The 23,973-nt window shown below is 33.1% G+C and overlaps 2 long non-coding RNA genes across 2 annotated transcripts; both read left to right on the top strand.

Moving 5' to 3' along the window:
- Positions 1 to 976: 976 nt before the first annotated feature.
- On the top strand, positions 977 to 2,680 carry LOC143224331 (uncharacterized). The gene is made up of 3 exons (XR_013013337.1): positions 977 to 1,032; positions 1,635 to 1,907; positions 2,524 to 2,680. It is a non-coding gene; the product is annotated as an uncharacterized LOC143224331 (long non-coding RNA).
- An 18,794-nt stretch (positions 2,681 to 21,474) lies between these two features.
- Positions 21,475 to 23,180, top strand: LOC143224330 (uncharacterized). Its single transcript, XR_013013336.1, has 3 exons — positions 21,475 to 21,530; positions 22,138 to 22,419; positions 23,035 to 23,180. It is a non-coding gene; the product is annotated as an uncharacterized LOC143224330 (long non-coding RNA).
- The last annotated feature ends 793 nt before the right edge of the window (positions 23,181 to 23,973 follow it).

Genomic DNA, 23,973 nt, shown 5'->3' with positions numbered 1-23,973 from the left:
CTCTGTATTTAATTATTGTATTTAACGTGTTTTTTATGTGTTGTCAAGTGATGTGGTATTACTATATGCACAAAACATTCGTTTGTATCCATCTGAGGATCTCAGGTAATCCTTGAGAAACACAGTGGTTTAACAACTGAAAAGGTTTATAAGGTATATTTATTATTCAAACAAATAATTATCTCTTATTGACACTTTCAATCAAGCTAGTAAATAGCTTATCAAGTGTGCGTGTTTTCGTACCACAAAGCCACCTTATGTCTACCTAGGGGAGTCAATCCCCTAATTTTATTATTGTAAATTCGCTGCCCCACAGGAGGACGTAATTTATGAAAGTTTAAAATATTGCATCCATCAAACACAAAACAATATGTTTTAAACAGTAATCAAGTGTGTCTTTCAGCACGTATAAAACAAACCTTAAGTTATATTCGTTACAACAACTGTGCTGGAAAAGTGATATAATAATTCTAACTTATCATACTTTGGCTTCTGAATTACTTTGTGTAATTTTACACTTAGTTTTGTTCAAAGTTTCATGTTAGAGATTTCTTCAATTTAAGACACCCGGTAATAGTAATACACTTGTTGTGATCTATAATATCTGGCTCTAAAATGTATGCACTATATTTGTTTTCTTACTTTTTTAACGTTCAAGCCGTTTTTACAGAGCTGCACAGAAAATATTACCTGACACCAAACCTATTCTTTTGGTTCAAACATACCTTCTTCCGTAATCAAAAATAAACCCTAAAAAAGGAGAGTATAATATTAGAAATAAGGTGATCTACTTAAATACAAAGGGAATTGGAGCATGAAAAATAATGGAGGTTTCAGGTAACTTTCTACGACCGTGAAAACAAACAAAGTTAATGAAACACATCTGAAATCCACACCAACTTCCGGTTTGGAGAACGACGAATAGATATATAAAAGGAGAGCTCCTGTGTTTCAGTCAACCAATCGATAGCTTTAGGTTTAGAAAAGATAGTTATAAGTTCTGCTGTTAAGACGTGCAATATGAAACTCACTGTAAGTATAGTTTTAATACGTTTTTATTTTATATAATAAAGAAATAAATTAAAAGTAAAATCGTAGCTTTTTTATTAAAAACAGACACATAATTACTTATTAATAAAAGACCTATGTATATTTTTAATGTATTAAAATTCATGTTCTGGTTAGAAAGAAAATAATGTTGAGAAAACTGTCTATTTCTGATAATAAGATAAACATTATGTTTTACATTAATATACGATAAAATATAGTTTTATTTATAATAATTAACCAGAGATATCAAACATATCCACTGTAATATAGTTTCTGATATTAATTATTATGCTTCATATTACTTACTAATAATTCTTTATAATAATATTCTAATAATTCATTATTATAATATTCTAATAATTCGTTATTATAATATTCTAATAATTCATTATCATAAAATAACCAAACTCAGTTATAATATACAAAATATATTCAAAGCATTCGATGACATCAGATTTTACTAAGGAAGACGTAACAAAGTAATAAAAGTTACTGGTTGTTTCTGACATTATCAGTAAACACTAGCCTAACGTCATAAAACGTTAAAAATGATGATAACCTATATTTTCATATCGTTATTTCAGCTTGGAATTTGTGTTTTCGTTACACTCGTCGCCACTAGTTTTGCTGGTTACCTTTATGGAGGAGGACTGGGATACGGATTAGGTTTGGGCTACGGAGGTTATGGTGGTTACGGTGGATTGGGCTACGGAGGTTATGGTGGTTACGGTGGCTTAGGCTACGGAGGTTATGGTGGTTACGGTGGCTTAGGCTTCGGAGGTTATGGTGGTTACGGATACCATGGTGTTTACTGCCCTTGGGCTTATCCCGTTTATCGTGGAGGTTACCACTGAACGGTAGGATTGCAACAGAACTAATAAATATTATTATTATTGCTTTGTGTTTATTTTCAACTCATTAGTGAGACTGTTATATAATGATTACTTTATTGACTTATTCACCGCCAGGCGGAAACATTTTTTGTGTATTCAGTAAATTATTTCTGTATTACAATCTCTTACCACGAAAAGAACGTTCCTACCTTTATATTTAAATACGTTGTACATATATCATGCTTCCTTTGAATATAATTTTACACTTTACAAGGTAACCTACAAGAAAAAATATAAGAGAAAAACACATATTTTGAAATAATTAAACTACATCGTTGAATACTGGTATAATTTCATTAGTGACTTTTAGAGGTATCATGTGATATCTATTAATATGATGTAAGAGACTGTATTAGTTATAATAGAACGAATCATATTTTTGAAGACAACGAATACTGAAAACATCTGTTAATTTTCATCTTTTAACAAAGTGATTATATCTTGTTATTTTAAACAGTGTATTCTTACGAAAACAAAACACAAATATATTCATAGATATATCTGTAGTTATTATATTGTTTAGATTATGTTTTAAGCTAACTGAATACGTTTATTCATTAATATCTTACTTTATTTCCAGAGTCTGAGAAATCTATCAAAGAAGGTTTACCATTGAAGACTTCATGCGTCACATAACGTGATTATAAAAATCTTAACATAAGAAATGACGTAATTTTTCAATTACATCTTTGTGAAGTTATTACTGTTCATAGATTATATTTTTTGGGACTTGCTCTGACTCCAAACTGTAAAAACTCTGTTGGAAATTAAATCAATTTGTGTCCAAACGTTTTCAGTTGTTTTAAGATATTAAATAAAATTACAAAGGAGGAATAGCTCCATCTGCCGGTAAGAAGGCGTGACCATTACTATTATTCATAAGTTGTATTACCTTAGTAATTTTTTATACTTTGATACTGGTATTTAAGAGCTTAACCTATTGAAAAATAAAATAGTTTTTCGCAAATGAATTTAAAACTAAGTTACACTTTGTAACGAGGCTTTGGTAATAAAACTATGGTAATTACATTACACCATGATTTCATACTTTGACATGGGACACTTTAGAATTAATTATATTCTGAGGTTGACACTCAAGGAAATAGTTCACATATTCGAAGATAAACCCACTTGAAGTAAAAATGTATGTCAAAACGGCTGGTATGGGTGGTAATTTTGTTTGTTTTGTTTGAATTTCGCGCAAAGCTACTCGAAGGCTATCTGCTCTAGTCGTCAATAATTTAGCAGTGTAAGACTAGAGGGAAGGCAGCTAGTCATCACCACCAACCGCCAAATCTTGGGCTACTTTTTACCAACAAATAGTGGGATTGACCGTAACATTATAACGCCCCCACGGCTGAAAGGGCGAGCATGTTTGGTGCGACTGGGAGTCGAACGCCTTAATACGCTTGGCCATGCCGAGCCCATGGGTATTAATACTTTTACTAATATAGCAAAAAACAACGTTTCGACCTTCTAGGTCATCTTCAGGTTAACAAGGAGAGAGTTTGCAACTGACCGTTGATGGGCGCGTCTTATGGGCGAGAGAATAAACGGGTACGGAATTGTGGGGGACGTTGCAGTTGGATGTTCGGTTAGTAATTAGTGTAAGTAAAAAGGTGTTCCTTTATATTGGTTTAATTTTGGTTTCAGTTGTTGTATAAGTAAGGCTTCTTTGACTTTGCGTTTGTTTATATTTGTTTAGATCTGTTTATGTCATTACATAATCACAAGGGAATACATATATGCCCAAATACTCTTATAGGTTACATATAATATATGAACGGTAGTATTCCTGTCTAAATTTTTTCTTTGTCTGATAAATTTCATAACATGTACTCACACACAAATGATGTTTTTTATTGTATTTTTTGCAGCAAGGTGTTTGAAGCAAAAATTTACGTCTCGGAAAAGCTTCAGTGAGAAACACACTTATAAAAATATTATAAAACCTACATGAATAATGCAATGCTAACCCAAACAAAATTAAAATAAACAAGAAAATAACCTAAATATAACGTACCAAAACAGAAGCTGAAAAATCATAAAACTAGCCACGTCTCTGTATACATCTGTCACCATTTCGTTTGACTTATGTTTCTGATGTATTATATTCTTATTTATCTGTAGATGTGAATGAATAAAGCAGCAAAAGGTAAAACAAAACAGTTCCACTGTCTGTAATTTCTTATAAATAACCACAACAGAAGGAACGATTGAGAAAAAATATTTTATCTTCAAGGTCAGACATCATTACATGCGATCATCTTCTACCTAAAGTTTTATCAACATTTTGTACTGCTCTTTACAGTAATCTTTCGTAAATCAATGACTTCTTACTTCAGAAACAAAGTTTAGAAGTTTTTCGAAACTTTAGTTACTCACCGAGCCAAAGAAAACGTTTTAACAATGCAGAGTAAAGTCAAACACGGCTGATAAAGACAATCACAAAAAAATCGACTAAAGTTGAGTGTGGCAGTGAAAGAGTTAAAGGTACGATAGCTGGGGGAAAAACTCTGTGGTGCCCTCCTTCCCTTGGTGCCCTAAGCACGTGCTCATTTCGCTCAATGTATAGTCCAGGGCTGGTCTAAGTACAGTATACTGTTGTTTGTTGTCTTCAATAGGTAGTCGGGGACTGTTATTTGTGTGTGAGTTTGTAACAGAATAAAATTCATGATAAACACCTGCCAACAGGAGAACCATAGTGGTTTATATGTTACATTTCTCTCAGATGAAAACATTCGTATAGCAACAATGTTGGTTGACAAAGAACAAAAAAAGGATGACATAGTGTTCTAAGTAAAAGTTAATAAATTAAGAAAAACAAGATAGAATGAAATAAAGATCTTTCTAGAGTCTTATGCTGTTAATAAGATACCTATTATAATAAAATACCTATTATCTTGGAAGGTAATGTCCACATACACATATATCAGGAGGACTGTGGTCAGTTTGTAAAGACAACTGGTCTATCAACAGCTTTGTTCTCTTTCCCAGCAGCTGTTTGAAATAAAAATTGTAGTTCAGGGTAACACTGGATAACCATAAGCACGAGACTAAACACGAGGGTTGAGAAAACAAGTATTTAATGGGAACAAACCTCAATATAAACGGTTATTAGATTTCTGTAAATATTATGATTTATTGGAGGAAACCTAAACGTATGAAAGCCACGTCATAAAATTTAGTTTTGTACAACTTACAATAGTGGGAGTATTCTGTATATACGTAACTATGTATGTGACTGAAATAATAAAACAGTTTGACGTTATTTATTTGATCACATAATTTCATAAAATAATTCCATACTTCGGGTATCGAAGAGTCTAAGAATTATAAAATACTTACCATGTGTACAACAACCATTCCTTATCAAGGAACACAATTTTAAATACAAGAACTTTATTCACAAGAATAACATAACTTTCACTAGAACTGTACGTGAGGGTTTAGTTATATCTTTATTGATGTAAATTATAAATACAGTTCTTATAACGGAGTTGATAAACAAGTGTTATTTTTTCAGTAAAGGGTATAACTTTGAATACATAAAAATATTACAGTTTATATCAGCACTGTCTAAACACGTTTCTCCTGTACTACTTCACAGAAAAATCTCTTTTGAGAAAGTGTTCATTTTTCTTAATGTTTCCAAATGAGGTATGGATACTGCGTTTAATAATTAATAGCATAAACATCTGCACATAGAGCGTCAATTCTACAAGTATCCTAGAATACGAATTGATTCACTAGGTGTAAGAACTGACAGTTATGGGTGCTTATAGAAATAAACTGTATTTAAAATTCTGTAGTTTCTATTTTCTAATGTTATCTATTGAACAACACGAACGTAATAAACTAAATAGGCGATTTAGTAAAGGCCAGTGACCTACTGACATCTGGACCTGTCTGATCAATTATATATGCAAAAACGGCTCGTTTGGGTTGAGAAAATATTTTGCGTAGAAGAGCGAATAACGTTTCGACCTTCTTCGATCATCGTCAGGTTCACAAAGAAAGAAAGAGGTAACTGACCGGAAGCTGATCACATGTTTGGAAGGAGTTGTGTAACTGAGTGTCGGAATGTAGAGGGCGGTGTTAGATGTTTGAATATATAATTTTATATTATTTATTTTATTATATTTAATATAGGTATAAAGACGTTCCTTTATATTGGTTTGTTGTGGGTTTAAGTTGTTGTATAAGTAAGGCTTCTTTAATTTTGCGTTTGTTTATGTTTGTTTCTTAATTTAGTATTTGAGTGTTTTCTATGGTTATGTTGTGTTTATTTACGTTGCAGTGTTCGAAAACGTGTGAAGGTAACTTATGTTCTTTGAATCTGGTTTCTATTTTTCTACTTGTTTCTCCAATATAGAAGTCGTGGCAGTTATCACATTGTATTTTATAAATAATGTTGGTGTGGTGTTTGTCGGTGTAGTTTTTACATAGTATAGACCTCAGTTTTGTGCCTGGTTTTTGAATAATTTGGTATTAACTGGAATGTCATATTTTGTTACTAGTTTTTGCCAAATGTTGGTTATTTGTCCGCTGATGTCGGGAATATATGGTACGCAGCAGTATATGGTTTCGTGATTTTTTGATTCGTGAGATATATTTACTTTTGTTGGTTGATTTTACTTTCTGTCTGGGTGTGTGCGTATAATGTTTTCTACGGTTTGTGGAGGAAACTTATTGGTGTTGATGAAGTATTGTTTTATTTTGTTTAATTCATCGTTAATTTTATCTGGTGAGCATAGTTTTATGGCTGTGTTTATTTGGTTTCTTAGTATGCTGAGTTTTTGTTTTGTTTCATGTAAACTAAACTAAACTAAACTAACGTGGCAGGGGTTCAGTTTAGAGAGAGAGAAATCAGAAGAGTTCTCTCCCCAACTGGGGTGTTCAGGAACTTTGTTGTTCCTCTTCGTCCCCTTACATGAGAAATGTTTTAAGATATCCGTGGAAATTTTACTTTATTTTTAACATTTCAAAAAAAAAAGTAGTGGTGTATTTGTGAGTGAGAGGAAGGACGGGAGAACTGGACCAAAGCAGCGAAAGTGAAGTGAGCCAGACCTTGGCTCGAGGATGGAGTACACTGGCGGCTGGCGAATTGGTTTTTAAAATTTACTGTAATTGATTAGATACCCTTGACTGGGAAAACGGCCCTTTTCAGAATGAGGCTGGGACCTACAGGTCCGATGCCAGAGATTTTGCTGTGGGGGGAAACGGGAGTGCCCCGAGAAAACCCACTTTCACGGCCTGGGCGCCGAATAATCTACCCAGACCGTGCCCGGAAGTAGCTGGGAAAGAAAGAAAAAAAAAAAACTGATGAACTACGTTGATGGTGTACGTGGAAACTGTTAGCTGCAGTCTTGTAGATCGGGTGGTAACTTCATCATGAACTTGTTTCCACACTTGAAGCCCATTGGTGCAACTGAGAAACGTGGTCTTGGTGGTGGAACTACTGGCTGTTCTTCGGTGAGTTTTTCTTCGCTGGTCTGTGATGCTTTGTTTCTTCTCGAGATTTTGGTTTGAGTTTTCTGCATGGAGGTAGATTGTTTTTCAGTTTGTGTTGTCGCGTCGATGGTTATCTTCGTAATGGTTTGAGTCTGGCTGGTTGTTGAATTCTGTGGAACTAGGATTGAAGTCTGGCAGGAACTGTCCTTTTTTCTTTCTTGAACTACTGGAATTTGGCGTGTTGCTAACAATGGGTGTTGTCTTCTTCTGAGTCGGGTTGTCTGAATCCGTCTTCATGTTTCTTCTAATACGGTCTGGACTCGGCGGTATTTTGGTATTTTCTTGTTGGAAGATTTCCGTTGGTTGTTTGCGATATCTGGGTGCTTGGTTTGAACCATTCTTGAGTGGTCGTCGATGTGGGCGTTCGGCTCTAAAATGAAATATATGATAACAGCAGCCATCTCGTAAAATACAGTCGGCACTGTACTTCGATGTTGTCACTATCTTCATGAAGTGTGTGGGATGATTACTGTTCTTAGAATAAATTCGATGAACTGCGTATACCTTGGCTTGTATTTGGGGTTCTATGGTTTGTCTAATTTCTTCTGGTTGAATTGATGGGTCGACGCCCCTGAGGAATACAGAATAAAGATTGACTGGACTTTTCGTAGGGGAACAACTTACTTTAAATTCAGTGTTCCATGGCTGGCACAGATAGGTTTGGTCTGCAGTAGTAGCTGGTTGGATGAGGATTCCTCCCCGGCGTAAAATACGGGTCCTGGACGGTTCGATGGTTGCCCCAGGCTTGGCTCGGGCGATCAACGTGGCGACTTGGTACGGCGTGAGGTTCGGCGGTAAGCCGTCAACGATTACAGGCGGCACTAACGGCCTGACTGGCGAGGATGAACGTTTCGTTCTGAATAGCATGTTGGCACGTCTGACTTGCTCGGTGGCTAGCTCAGGTCTTCCCTCCACGCCGTATTTAGCCTTAGGTGGAGTTTACCACCCACTTAGGGCTGCACTCTCAAGCAACCCGACTCCAGAGAGGCGACCTCCGCCGACGGCACCGGCAACTATGGGCCTTGCACCCGCTACGGGGGAAGCGCCATCCATTTTCAGGGCTAGTTGCTTCGGCAGGTGAGTTGTTACACACTCCTTAGCGGATTCCAACTTCCATGGTCACCGTCCTGCTCCCTGTTTCATGTGCTGAGTCCCAAGGAATATATAGTCGAAGGTCGAAATGTTGTTCTTTCTTCTGCGTAAAATACTTTCTCAACCCAAACGAGCCGTTTTTGCATATATATTTCTCTGCAAGTGGGTTTTTTCGACATCGCTGTCTGATCAATTGTTTAATGTTTACTCGTGCTGAGTACAGCCATAGTAGACCACGAGACATCCTTTCAGATACAACAAAACAAACACTGAATAGTTATTTAATGGATATTTCACTGTTTTAAGGTTTAAATGATTTATTTACATATTGTATACATATATAATGTAATATGTTTATATATACATATTATGTTAATACACGTAAAGAGAAATCTAACTATAAAAATAACCAGATAAAATTATCAATAGTACATCCTTTCTTTAACATCACAAACTAGTTTTCCTAGCAATTTAAATGTGTAGAGGAACAACCTACGTAAATAATAGTGTAGTTTAAACGGCTACCAATATATGTCACTTACATACGATTCAATAAATAAACTCAAGCGCAATTTTTTGAATAAACAAAATATATATTCCCTGATTTTTGTTAAATTTCTGTTGTTATAACTGAGAAGATGGGAAGTGTCAAATGATTGGTAGAATTTAAACCAATCAGAGAGCTGTGATATTTAATACCTATAAGTATTATATGATCTGATATATCAGGGCTCGAGTTGAACGACATGATTGTAAAAATTGTTATCAGTTAAAACTTGTACTACCAGTCAGCTGTTGCTTAGATTATTTTGTTTTTCCACATACAAATATATTTAATACGTTAACATTAGTTAGTGTTTATAAATCTTGTTATGTCGGGAAACTGAAAATAAACCTTAAAAAAAATAAATTATGAATATTTGAAAGAAAACGAGAAAAACAAAATAAGGTAAACAATAAAAATGCCTTTAAAACTGACTCTAGGTATTCGTATACTATTTTCATTAATAAATACATTAGATAACTATCAATAATTTCTCTCAAAAAATATGTTTAAGAACTTCCTGTGAACGTTCTCGGCGAATAGTATAAAAGGAGGTTTGTTGTACCCAAGCAGGTATTATCGAGTTGTTTGAGAAAACGAGAGAGTTTGTTTGGTTAGTGCTAAAAAAGATGAAGTTCACTGTGAGTATATGTTAATAACAGTAGTTATCTAGATATACTAAAATATATGTACTTATTCAATTCATTAACTAAGTCTAACAGACTATTATTTTATTTTAGGATTTATATTCACTCAATTAACTCTCTTTGAAACGAAAGTATAATTAGGCTTAATACGGATTACACAAAATAACTTGTGTTGATATGAATTTTCATCTGTAAATAAATATTGGATTAAAACAATTCTCTAAAGTAAAATTAAGCAACAACAGCATTCCACGTCAAATCTAAATATTTCACTCAATTAAAAATGTTAGTGAAGAAAAATCGTGTTTTTATCTTTTTGGTAAGAACAAAGTAACACAATATGATATTTTGTTCTGAACACATTTTATAGCCCCTCAATTTACCGATGTGGTTTGGGAAACCAACACAAATAAGGACCAATTTGGTTTAAAAATACGGAAGTCATAAAATTTAATATTTTCTTTACCATGTGAACCATAAAAATTGTTTAAAATTTTTAAAATCTATTATGTAGAAGTTATCTTAATATTAAAAGCTTTCTGCACTAGCCGTACCTAATTGGACTTGATAAACTAGAGGGAAGTGTTTAACACCTACCACCGTAAACACGTGATATGTTGAAATGAGTGTGTGTGTGGTTTTCTTATAGCAAAGCCACATAAGGTTATCTGCTCAGCCCACCGAGGGGAATCGATCCCCTGATTCTAGCGTTGTAAATCCGGAGACATACCGCTGTACTAGCGGTGAGATGTTGAAATGAAATGGCGGGTTTCATGGCTATCTTTATAAACATCCTCAACCTTAATTTGAGAAAGTGTTTATAAATATATATATTATTTTTTAGTGGTAACAGGTCGTGAATCATGTATCAAGGATCCACAGTCCAGTGTACTGACAACTCTGACGCACTGCCTGAAAAAACATTCAATCTTTTTTTCCCATGTTCATGACCACAAGCCACACTCCAGTCATTTGTTTGAATTTTTAAAGTTTAGGAGTGCACGAGTGAAAAGAAAATCAAATATTCATAGAGAGTATAATACGTAGATACAAGAATGTAACTTACGGTTGAGTTGTTAATAATACTTCGTATAAAACAAATGTGACGAAGTGGTTAGCTGGGAGAGATTACGAATGAGAGAAACCAGGCGTGTGTCTCGCTAGTATAAAATCACATTTAGTACTTTAAATTAGTGGATGTGTAATGAGTGTGACAGTCAAATTTTAATATTTGATGATAGTAGTCCAACAGCAGTAGATATAGTACTTTAGCTGTTTTCTCTCCAGTTCAATATTAGGAATGGTTAGTATCATAAAAACTTTGGTTGTTTTTCATGAATATCTGATATTAAAAATAACAACAGTAAGTAATTCACTTTAAACTGAACACCATCCTAACCTGGTGTGAAGATTATTAGCCTCATTTCATACAAAAGGAAACACGATACGTAAATAAAATGTTGCACTAAATAGTTTATAAGTCGTTAAACATCAATTCAACATCTTATCTGTGAAACTACAGCCTACATTAGTAACATTAAATCAATTCCCTAGTGGCATATTGGACCGTTTGTGGACTTAAAACTCTTGCAAATTGATTTTGATACTCGTGGTGTGAAGAGAATAGGCAACTGTTTATGTTGCTTTGTGCTTAACCACAAACAAACAAATGTTAAAGTCACTTGTGTTTCTAAATACGAATTATATTCTTTCAGCTTGTCATCTGTGTTGTCTTATCCCTTGTTGCTACAAGCTTGGCTGGGTATTATGGAGGACTTTTAGGTTACAGAGGTGTTCTTGGCGGTGGATATGGAAGTTATCTTGGCGGTGGGTATGGAAATTATCTTGGCGGTGGGTATGGAGGTTATCTTGGCGGTGGGTATGGAGGTTATCATGGCGGTGGGTATGGACACGGAATTCACGGTGTCTACTGTCCTTGGGCTTATCCCGTTTACCCTCATTACGGTGGTTATTACCACTAAATGGTTAGTTCATTAAATATTTAATTAATAATTACAAGGGTTATATCTACTTTGTCTTACAACAGGAGGATGTATGATATTGAAATATTGTACGAATTTATTTGATATAAATAACAAAACTGACGTTGTGAAAGCAATGTGTTAAAATACTTAAGCCTTTTTTATTTCTATTTCACGATATTTATATTTTAATAAACCGTCACCAGTAGAATAGTTTGTAAGTAACATTTGTATCTGCAGGTTTGATATGAGATAAGTTCAGGTTAATCACTGTTATTATTAATGTAGATAAATACTCACAAGGGGGAACTTAGAATTGTTTAATAAGTGTGATTGTTAATCTAGAGATCTAAGAATTAAAACGATACTTAAATGAAGTGACATGTGATAGTAAAATTGACTGTCGTTTCTTGTTCTGTTATAACTCAATCGAACAACTTTGTACTGACAGACTCTTTACTTTCCAGGATGTAAGGAAAGCGGTCAACGAAAAGAGCCGTTTACATGTTCGTCGCATCAAACAAGATAATCAAGTTGTGAATTCGAATTATTGTACTATGCATTTCTTTTGTAAATTTACACTAGTAAATAAATGTTTTGAAATGAAAACTGTTTTATGATTTTTAACCTAGGCTTAACATATGCTTAAGGCATAATGAACACATCCGTCTGAGTACAGTATACTGTTGTTCATTGTCCTTAAAGGGTAGTCGGGAACTTTTGTGTGTGAGTTTGTAACAGAACAAAGTTCATGATAAACATCTGCCAACAGGAGAACCATAGTGGTTTATATGTTACATTTCTCTCAGATGAAAACATTCGTATAGCAACACTGTTGGTTGACAAAAGAACAAAAGAAAGGATGGCATGGTGCTCCAAGTAAAAGTTAATAAATTCAGATAGTCTCATATTTAGAACACTATCGGTATCCACAATAACACCCACAAGAGAATTATGACCATAATGTTCACTGGTAAGGTGAAGACGATGATTACATACCAAACTTAACACAATCCCCGAAACACAAACACACATCAAAGAAAAACAAGATAGAACGAAATAAAGTTCTTTCTAGTGTTTTATGCTGTTAATAAGATAATACCTATTATCTTGGAAGGTGAAGTCCACGTATATAAATATCAGGCGGATTGTAGTCAGTTTGTAAAGATAACTGGTCAATCAATAACCTTGTTTTGCTTCCCAGAAGCTGTTTGAGATAGAAATTATAGTTCAGGGTAACACTGGATAACCATAAGCACGAGACTTAATACGAGAGGTGAGAAAACAAGTATTTAATGGGAACAAACCTCAATATAAACGGTTAGTCAATTTCTGTAAATATTATGATTTATTGGAGGAAACCTAAACGTATGAAAGCCACGTCATAAAATTTAGTTTCGTACAACTTACAATAGTGGGAGTATTCTGTATATACGTAACTATGTATGTGACTGAAATAATAAAACAGTTTGACGTTATTTATTTGATCACATAATTTCATAAAATAATTCCATACTTCGGGTATCGAAGACTCCAAGAATTATAAAATACTTACCATGTGTACAACAACCATTCCTTATGAAGAAACACAATTTTAAATACAAGCACTTTATTCACAAGAATAACATAACTTCACTAGAACTGTACGTGAGGGTTTAGTTATATCTTTATTGATGTAAATTATAAATACAGTTCTTATAACGGAGTTGATAAACCAGTGTTATTTTTTCAGTAAAGGGTATAACTTTGAATACATAAAAATATTACAGTTTATATCAGCACTGTCTAAACACGTTTCTCCTGTAGTACTTCACAGAAAAATCTCTTTTGAGAAAGTGTTCATTTTTCTTAATGTTTCCAAATGAGGTATGGATACTGCGTTTAATAATTAATAGCATAAACATCTGCACATAGGTCGTCAATTCTACAAGTATCCTAAAATACGAGTTGATTCATTAGCTGTAACAACTGACAGTTATGGGTGTTTATTGAAATAAATTGTATTTAAAATTCTGTAGTTTCTATTTTCTAATGTTATCTATTGAACAACACGAGCATAATAAACTAAATAGGCGACTTAGTAAAGGCCAGTGACCTACTGACATCTGGATCTCTCCGATCAATTGTTTAATGTTTACTCGTGCTGAGTACAGCGATAGTAGACCACGAGACATCCTTTCAGATAAAACAAAACAAACACTGGACAGTTATGTAATGGATATTTCACTGTTTTGAGGTTCAAATGATTGGAGACGATAAACGAGTTAGATATAATTTATCCTAATTTATGTTATAAATGTTTGCCTATAACAATTTATCTCCATGTGTGATATTAGTTTGAGTAAAATATATTTATAAGATTCATTATAAGTGGTATCTGGACGAATAATATATCATCTATTTACGTTAGGGCAGATAGCTCTCGTGTAGCTTTACGCGAAATTGAAAAAACCCAAATAGACAGCTGTAATTAAAACACCTTAATAACTGTTTTGTGTTTTTATCATTGGGAACATATAACTGGAACGTACTAACAATAAGCTGGTAATTATCTCTTTCAACGCTTACGTATCATATATTTATTTCGTTATAAACACACTGCTTTAATTGTTTAAATGTATATTATAAATAAAGATCTTTGTGTTATTATATTTTAAATGTATGCTGTTAAGATATTATATAAAGTAATGAGAGTTTATAAACAAGGTACACTATGTTGTCACAGAATAAAAGCATGTAATAAACAGTGTTATTGTAGTGTAAATTTTCTATATAAACTGGCCATATGTTTTTATAGTAGTTCTTTTTATTATCCTATAATAACATATTTTCACAGATTCTCAGTGGAAATGTCACACGTTTTTACACCTCTTCACCTAATCCAAGGTGGGTGAGATAAATAACTATTTTTCGTGTCTATTTTTCGTTTTTGGTATTTTTTAAAATCACAAATAGAATGAAACTCATACATGGTGGTTGACGTCATGACTGTGATATTCGTATCTGCGTTTTGTAGACTCGTGGCATATGTCGGACAAACAACGCATAGTAATAACCTCAATTCGCAGTATAGGGTGGTCTGCTCACAATTCCAAAACACTGCCAAAATAAGTAAAGATCTGGGGAGTATGGAATAAAAACATAAGTTAGGGTGAGTAAAACATATGTAAAACCATGCAATAACTTGGTAGCCACAAACCCATACTAAAGACAACGATATTTGAAAAGTTTTTGTGACATATAGTTTGTTAAGTAGTATACGAATAGTTTACATATAAACAACATTCATTAATTGAATCCATGGTTTATTTAGATTGACACTTAGAAGTAAGATCATTAATATACGCAAATGAAACGTCTGTATGTATAGGTAACAAGAGTAGATTTTCTGCCCGACGTAACAATGTGGTATACAGTTTTAACAACAGATAATACAGGAATGTCTATAAAAAACACAGTTACTAAGAAAACAAAGACTACGTTAAAATTGACAATAAAACTACAAACATTCATGATATAAATACAGCAAATGGACGACATTTCGATGGAACTCTTGTGTGGGTCTTACGGGCAGTCAGAAAATAACGTGTTTGATGTAGTTTATTCTGTAATATACGTCAGTATCTGTAGGTACATCAGGATGTTTAAACATTACTATCTAGCTCAAAACTAATGCAACTCGTAATTTTAAAACTAATTTTCCAGGAAGACAGGATAGACGTTGACACTGTAAACAGAACGAACAATTTTCTAGTAAAATTGTTTTTCTTACACTGAAGCTTTTCCCTTTGAAACAACTAAGTTTCCACAAGGTTATGATAGAGAGACAGTAAAATGTTTAAAAGAACATCACATGTTAAATCGAATGTCTGGGAGGTTCGTGAAATATTATAAAACCTTTTAGTTTTTGTTGCTTTCATTTTAAATTTTACCCAAAGCTAGCCGTCCCTAATTTAGCAGTGTAAGACTAAAGGGAAGGCAACTAGTCATCACCACCCACCGTAAAGACTTGAGCTATTCTTTTACCAACGAATAGTGGGATTGACTATCATATTATAACACACCTACAGCTTAAAGTGCGAGCATGTTTGTAGCGACGGGGATTCGAACCCCCGACCCTCAGAGTACGAGTTAAGCACCTTAATCACCTGTTTATGCCAGAACAGTTTTTGTTGTTAACTTTATATGAAGTCTTCTTTATTAAAATTGCAACAAACAAACACCAAGAATACTTGTGACTTTGAGTATAATAATTCATATTAATAATTCTACAAACTATTATTTTTGATGTTGTAAACCTAACTTTTAACAGTAGTAATTTTAATAATATAGGTTTAATAATTGTTAATAATAATTTTATGAATTAATTTTTATTTATGAAGATGGAAACCTAAGATCTAACAGATATAATTTATGATGCTCTCTGTACATTTATTTTCCTAGACCGTTCACAACACCTACAACTATCAAATCGGTATATAGTAACCAACGACGTATTTACTCTGTAGTTAGAAAGTCAATATGTGAGAGGTTTTAGATAAATATTCCTTAAACGTAAAAAATAGAGATAAACATAATCAAGAAGTAATTCTACAAAACTGTCATACAAGACTAGTAGACTATCCTATGTTGATCCGATGAAAATGACTTTAAACATCCTGGGTTGTTTTGATCAAAGGTTAGTCTTGATTTCTCGAAAACATGTCGAAATAAGTTTTACGTAAATAACAGTTTCTTTCAAATGAATAAAAACAATTTATATATATATATTTGTTAAAGTTGTTTAAATCAAAAGAAAACCTGGTACATAGCTCCTGCTTCCTGCTTGTGCTCTACACAACATTTTGAGTTTCATAAACAAAATTCCCTCTCGATCGGTAACATGGTTTCTGTTGTGTAGTCAAGTATCGTTTCCATATTATTATTCAGACTTTATTATTGTTTTATTTTATGAAGAACTGATTTATTCTCTCTTCGCTACATCACAACGTAAATGAAAATTTGCTAATACCAAACGCTTTCGTAAAGTCGTTGTATAGCCGATTCTTGCGAGTACATGCAAGCAAAGCCTATTTCCTTGAAAGAGTGTACACGCATGCTGGAGAGAAAGCACCAGCTTTTATCAGCTAATGGAGAGTTGGCATGTATGTGTAAAAGAAGAAAAAAGAAATAGAAGAAAGATAGCTAACAGTGAATGTTCAGAGAAACAAATGAAGACTCCACGAATTTGTTAAATCGTTTTAACACATAATTGATCATGGATAGAATAATTAGAAGAGGTTCTCACATAGAGAATAAATTAAATGATTGATCTTTTGATCACACATTAACAAAAGTTTTGGCCTTTTCAATTTGAGATCAATGGTTATTCTGTTTGACAAAGGTTGCTATACTGGTCACTTTGCTGCAGCCACAAAGTCCTTGTTACTTTCCACACAAAGTTGTATCTGTACCCCGAGTTTATAACTTTAAAGATATAGTAGTGCATAAGGAACAGACTCACAGAAAAAGACATTCGCACTTATATTTATATAGAGATATATAGATAGATAGTTGAATAACCGTCACATGGAGGGTTTGTTGCTGAATATCATTACACCCAGATAAGTAAAGGTCATATGTCACTGTTAACAATCAAAACACGTCTTTTAGACAATTCTCTTAGAAAACAAACAGTAATTGTAGAACGTGACACGAGGTTTTCTTGACAAATAATCGTATCATATGTATGGAGATTGAGAATAATTGAAAAATTAGATAAAATTATAACGTTTTGTCTTTTGTGTTTCTTCGACTCTGTGGCTACATCATCATTACTGTACAATGTTTCTATTGGTAGTTAAGACAGACTAATTCTTTAAACATTGATTATTGGATAAATGGTAATGTTACACGTTCTAAAACATGGATTGAAAAATAGTCAAATATACAGTGTTTTGGTCTGAATTTCAGCGTACAGTTTGATTCATCATCATATTATAACGTCCCCACGGCTATGAAAAAGAGAACTTGGGGTGGAACGGATTATTCGAACAGACGAACAGTGAGTTGAGCACTTTAACCACTTGGACATGCTGGGTGAAACATACTGGTTAAAGTTTCAGTGAAATAACTCAGCCCAAAGGTTACCTGTTAACAGACGATTCCTTCACTTTGACAGCTTTTTCTCCAATGAAACAGCGTTATGCAACTGGTACTAAAAACCGACAAATAAAAGCACGTTGTATCTGTCATGAATATTTTGTGGTAGGTCATATACATACATTTCAAGTACAACTTGCCACACACCCATGTATTTTGGTTTATACGTGAGAATAAATAAATACTTTTCTTAAGTTTCCGTTATTACAGAACAAAAAGGACAGGTAGCTGATAGGACACTTTTCTTAAGTTTCCGTTATTACAGAACAAAAAGGACAGGTAGGTGATAGGACACTTTTCTTAAGTTTCCGTTATTACAGAACAAAAAGGACAGGTAGCTGATAGGACACTTTTCTTAAGTTTCCGTTATTACAGAACTAAAAGGACAGGTAGCTGATAGGACACTTTTCTTAAGTTTCCGTTATTACAGAACAAAATGGACAGGTAGCTGATAGGACACTTTTCTTAAGTTTCCGTTATTACAGAACAAAAAGGACAGGTAGGATATATAAATATGTTATTGTTTTAGGAAATTCCTTCACTATGTAACATCGTTAAGACAGTCTGTGCTGTTCAGGGACCTTGGTGGAGATTATAAAGGAAATTACGTGATACACTAAAGAATGCTAGCTGTAATGCAGCCTTTATAGTGCAGACAGGAACGAAGGATATAGGAAAGGGTATTGTAGTGGAGCGGAATGTTGAGTGCAAGGTATTAATGAGAACATTCAAAGTAAAGGGTCGTGATAACACATATAGGAATTAAATTACATGTAGGCTTAGGTTAACACGTAAGTAAAGTCATGTTAGGTGGTTGGGTTTTTTGGGCCAGATGACAGAAAAAAGAGATTTTTTTCATGGAATTGATGGATTACGTTTATATAGAATAGGGAATGGCTTTATTGTAAAGGTTTCTAACTGAAATGCAAGACCAAACGTAAACTAGGATTAGACGAAGTTCAGAGCCAGGATAATGTTGAAAGCATATAATATACAACTGGGTATATTCTGGGAACAAGATAGAAAATTACTTTTTATTTTATTGAATGATTGTTGGGGTAGAGCGTTGGGAATATCTGTGATTTTTGTTGAACTAGATACATATGGAGGTACGGAATAATGAAATTTAAGTAAGCATTTCAAACAAGAAATGTTAAAGAGATGCAACTGAATTAATTGAAATGAACATAAATTTTAAAATTAGATTTCTAAATATTCAAAACAGGCCCGTCTTTTACAGGTAATAAAAAGTGACTGGAAGTAGAAAGCAAAGTTGGTTTACATAGGGAGTATAGAATAAAATTATAAAAATAGAAAGTTCAAATTAACTACAATGATGACAGACTTGAAGTATTGTAGAAAGTTAAAACTGTTGACGAAACGGTAAATTAGAAAATAAAAAAACTGTATGAAAATATAAACTTGGTAAGAATTTCTTAACAAGTAAGTTGGTAAGCAAATTGTTAAAAGGACAATGAAGCCGTTGTGGAATAAAAAAGAAAGGATAATATCTGGTATTATGGGATGTTAAACCCCACTTTTTAATTTTTTATTTTTCAATAAAGAAGACGTAGTAACATTTCTCATCATGAATAGTTGGTAGATGGGAACATGACTGAGCAAGATCATAACATTAATCTGAGATTTTAAAGAACAAATGAAAATTTAAAGAATGACAACAAATTATATTTACCCAAGGACCTTGTAAGAAATCAAGGACTGTACATGTGAGACATTTTCTCCTATTTATTCTATATCCTTAAAGAGTGTGTGTGTGTTTTCTTATAGCAAAGCCATATCAGGTTATCTGCTGATTCTACCTTCAATAGTGGGCATATGTTAGAAAATTGTAAGTTGGCTACTAACACTGTCTTTCCAAGGAAGGCAATAGAAATTTCCCAGTAGTTATATGTTTATTAGTCTTACGTGAATGGTTGGAAAAGTTATAGAAAATATGACTGATGCTTTGCAAAATCATTTTACAAAGTTTAAATCTTGTTGGATAGTCACCATTGTTTCTTTTGGAGAAACCTTGCCTTACTAAACTTTTACATGCTTTGAAGAGGTTTATTTTAACGTATATGACATAGCGGTGGGAATTTGGTGTATCTGGATCTTTAGAAAGCATTTAAGAAGGTGCCACATAAAAGAATTGTTGAAAATTATAACCCTGCAAGTGTGAGGTATGTGTTGAATAGTTTGATAGAAAACTGACTAGATAGAAGAAAGTGGAGGTTGTAATAAATACAGTTCAGATTAAATGGATTAATGTCACCAGTAAGATAACTCAGGCCTCACTGCCAGGACGTTTCTTAGGCCTCACTGCCAGGACCTTTCTTGATGATATTAATGTTTCGGCCTTCAAGTAAGAGTATAAATTTTACAAAGTATGGGTATTTTTTAAATTTCTGACTGTCAAAAGGTGTCCACAAAAATTTAAAAAACAACCTTTAAATCCTCTTTCCTTCAGTGTGAGCTGAAGAATCAAAATAAACTATTTTTTGTTTGTTAACTTAAAATCATATAAATAGAAAATAATATAATTAGACTTAAAAATAAAAGAAACTCTCCTTACTAAAAACGATATCTAAGCATCAGTCAGTATCCAGATGTTAAATTATGTATATTTTAATTTCTCTGTATTTAATTATTGTATTTAACTTGTTTTTTATGTGTTGTCAAGTAATGTGGTATTACTATATACACAAAACATTCGTTTGTATCCACCTGAGGATCTCAGGTAATCCTTGAGAAACACAGTGGTTTAAGAACTGAAAAGGTTTATAAGGTATATTTTTTATTCAAACAAATAATTATCTCTTATTGACACTTTCAATCAAGCTAGTAAATAGTTTATCAAGTATGCGTGTTTTCGTACCACAAAGCCACCTTATGTCTACCTAGGGGAGTCAATCCCCTAATTTTATTATTGTAAATCCGCTGCCCCACAGGAGGACGTAATTTATGAAAGTTTAAAATATTGCATCCATCAAACACAAAACAATATGTTTTAAACAGTAGTCAAGTGTGTCTTTCAGCACGTATAAAACAAACCTTAAGTTATATTCGTTACAACAACTGTGCTGGAAAAGTGATATAATAATTCTAACTTATCATACTTTGGCTTCTGAATTACTTCGTGTAATTTTACACTTAGTTTTGTTCAAAGTTTCATGTTAGCGATTTCTTCAATTTAAGACACCTGGTAAGAGTAATACACTTGTTGTGATCTATAATATCTTGCTCTAAAATGTATGCACTATATATATTTTCTTACTTTTTTAATGTTCAAGCCGTTTTTATAAAGCTGCACAGAAAATATTACCTGACACCAAACCTATTCTTTTGGTTCGAACATACCTTCTTCCGTAATCAAAAATAAACCCTAAAAAAGGAGAGTATAATATTAGAAATAAGGTGATCTACTTAAATACAAAGAGAATTGGAGCATGAAAAATAATGGAGGTTTCAGGTAACTTTCTACGACCGTGAAAACAAACAAAGTTAATGAAACACATCTGAAATCCACACCAACTTCCGGTTTGGAGAACGACGAATAGATATATAAAAGGAGAGCTCCTGTGTTTCAGTCAACCAATCGATAGCTTTAGGCTTAGAAAAGATAGCTATAAGTTCTGGTGTCAAGACGTGCAATATGAAACTCACTGTAAGTGTAGCTTTAATACGTTTTTGTTTTATATAATAAAGAAATAAATTAAAAGTAAAATCGTAGCTTTTTTATTAAAAACAGACACATAATTACTTATTAACAAAAGACCTATGTATATTTTTAATGTATTAAAATTCATGTCTGGTAAGAAAGAAAATAATGTTGAGAAAACTGTCTATTTCTGATAATAAGATAAACATTATGTTTTACATTAATATACGATAAAATATAGTTTTATTTATAATAACTAACCAGAGAAATCAAACATATCTACTGTAATATAGTTTCTGATATTAATTATTATGCTTCATATTACTTACTAATAATTCGTTATTATAATATTCTAATATTTCTTTATTATAATATTCTAATAATTCATTATTATAATATTCTAATAATTCATTATCATAAAATATCCAAAATCATAGGGTCAGTTATAATATACAAAATATATTCAAAGCATTCGATGATATCAGATTTTACTAAGGAAGACGTAACAAAGTAATAAAAGTTACCGGTTGTTTCTGACATTATTAGTAAACTAGCCTAACGTCATAAAACGTTAAAAATGATGATAACCTATATTTTCATATCGTTATTTCAGCTTGGAATTTGTGTTTTCGTAACACTCGTCGCCACTAGCTTTGCTGGTTACCTTTATGGAGGTTATGGAGGAGGACTGGGATACGGATTAGGTTTAGGCTACGGAGGTTATGGTGGTTACGGTGGATTGGGCTACGGAGGTTATGGTGGTTACGGTGGATTGGGCTACGGAGGTTATGGTGGTTACGGTGGCTTAGGCTACGGAGGTTATGGTGATTACGGATACCATGGTGTTTACTGCCCTTGGGCTTATCCCGTTTATCGTGGAGGTTACCATTGAACGGTAAGATTGCAACAGAACTAATAAATATCATTATTATCTTTTTGTGTTTATTTTCAACTCATTAGTGAGACTGTTATATAATGATTACTTTATTAACCTATCAACCGCCAGGTGGAGACATTTTTTTGTGTGTTCAATAAATTATTTTTGTATTAGAATCTCTTACCACGAAAAGAACGTTCCTACCCTTATATTTAAATACGTTGTACATATATCATGCTTCCTTTGAATATAATTTTACACTTTACAAGGTAACCTACACGAAAAAAAAAGAGAGAAAAACACATATTTTGAAATAATTAAACTACATCGTTGAATACTGGTATAATTTCATTAGTGACTTTTGAAGTATCATGTGATATCTATTAATATGATGTAAAAGACTGTATTAGTTGTAATAGAACGAATTATAGTTTTGGAGACAACGAATACTGAAAACATCTGTTTATTTTGGGTCTTTACAGAGTGATTATATCTTGTTATTTTAAACAGTGTAATCTTACGAAAATCAAACGCGAATGTCTTCATACATATATCTTTAGTTATTTTATTGTTTAGATTATTTTTGAAACCAACTGAATACGTTTATTCATTAATATCTTACTTTATTTCCAGAGTCTGAGAAATCTATCAAAGAAGGTTTACCATTGAAGACTTCATACGTCACATAACGTGATTATAAAAATGTTAACATAAGAAATGACGTAATTTTTCAATTACATCTTTGTGAAGTTATTACTGTTCATAGATTATATTTTTTGGGACTTGCTCTGACTCCAAACTGTAAAAACTCTGTTGGAAATTAAATCAATTTGTGTCCAAACGTTTTCAGTTGTTTTAAGATATTAAATAAAATTACAAAGGAGGAATAGCTTCATCTGCCGGTAAAAAGGCGTGACCATTACTATTATTCTTAATTTCTATTACCTTAGTAATTTTTTATACTTTGATACTGGTATTTAAAAGCTTAACCTATTGAAAAAAAAAAAAAAATTCGCAAATGAATTTAAAACTAGGTTACACTTTGTAACGAGGCTTTGGTAATAAAACTATGGTAATTACATAACACCATGATTTCATACTTTGACATGGGATACTTTAGAATTAATTATATTCTGAGGTTGACACTCAAGGAAATAGTTCACATATTCGAAGATAAACCCACTTGAAGTAAAAATGTATGTCAAAACGGCTGGTAATGGTAGTAATTTTGTTTGTTTTGTTTGAATTTCCTGCAAAGCTACTAGAAGGTTATCTGCTCTAGCCGTCCCTAATTTAGCAGTGTGAGAAAAGAGGGAAGGCACCTAGTCATCACCACCCACCGCCAACTGTTGGGCTACTCTTTTACCAACGAATAGTGGGATTGACCGTCACATTATAACGCCCCCAGGCTGAAAGGGTGAGCATGTTTGGTGCGACTGGGAGTCGAACGCCTTAATACGCTTGGCCATGCCGAGCCCATGGGTATTAATACTTTTACTAATATAGCAAAAAACAACGTTTCGACCTTCTAGGTCATCTTCAAATGAACAACGAGAGAGTTTGCAAATGACC

Source organism: Tachypleus tridentatus, chromosome 8 (genome assembly GCF_004210375.1).
Source record: "Tachypleus tridentatus isolate NWPU-2018 chromosome 8, ASM421037v1, whole genome shotgun sequence".
Lineage (NCBI taxonomy): Eukaryota > Metazoa > Arthropoda > Merostomata > Xiphosura > Limulidae > Tachypleus > Tachypleus tridentatus.
Note: the sequence above shows the minus strand (reverse complement) of the source record. Positions and strands in the feature narration are given on the sequence as shown.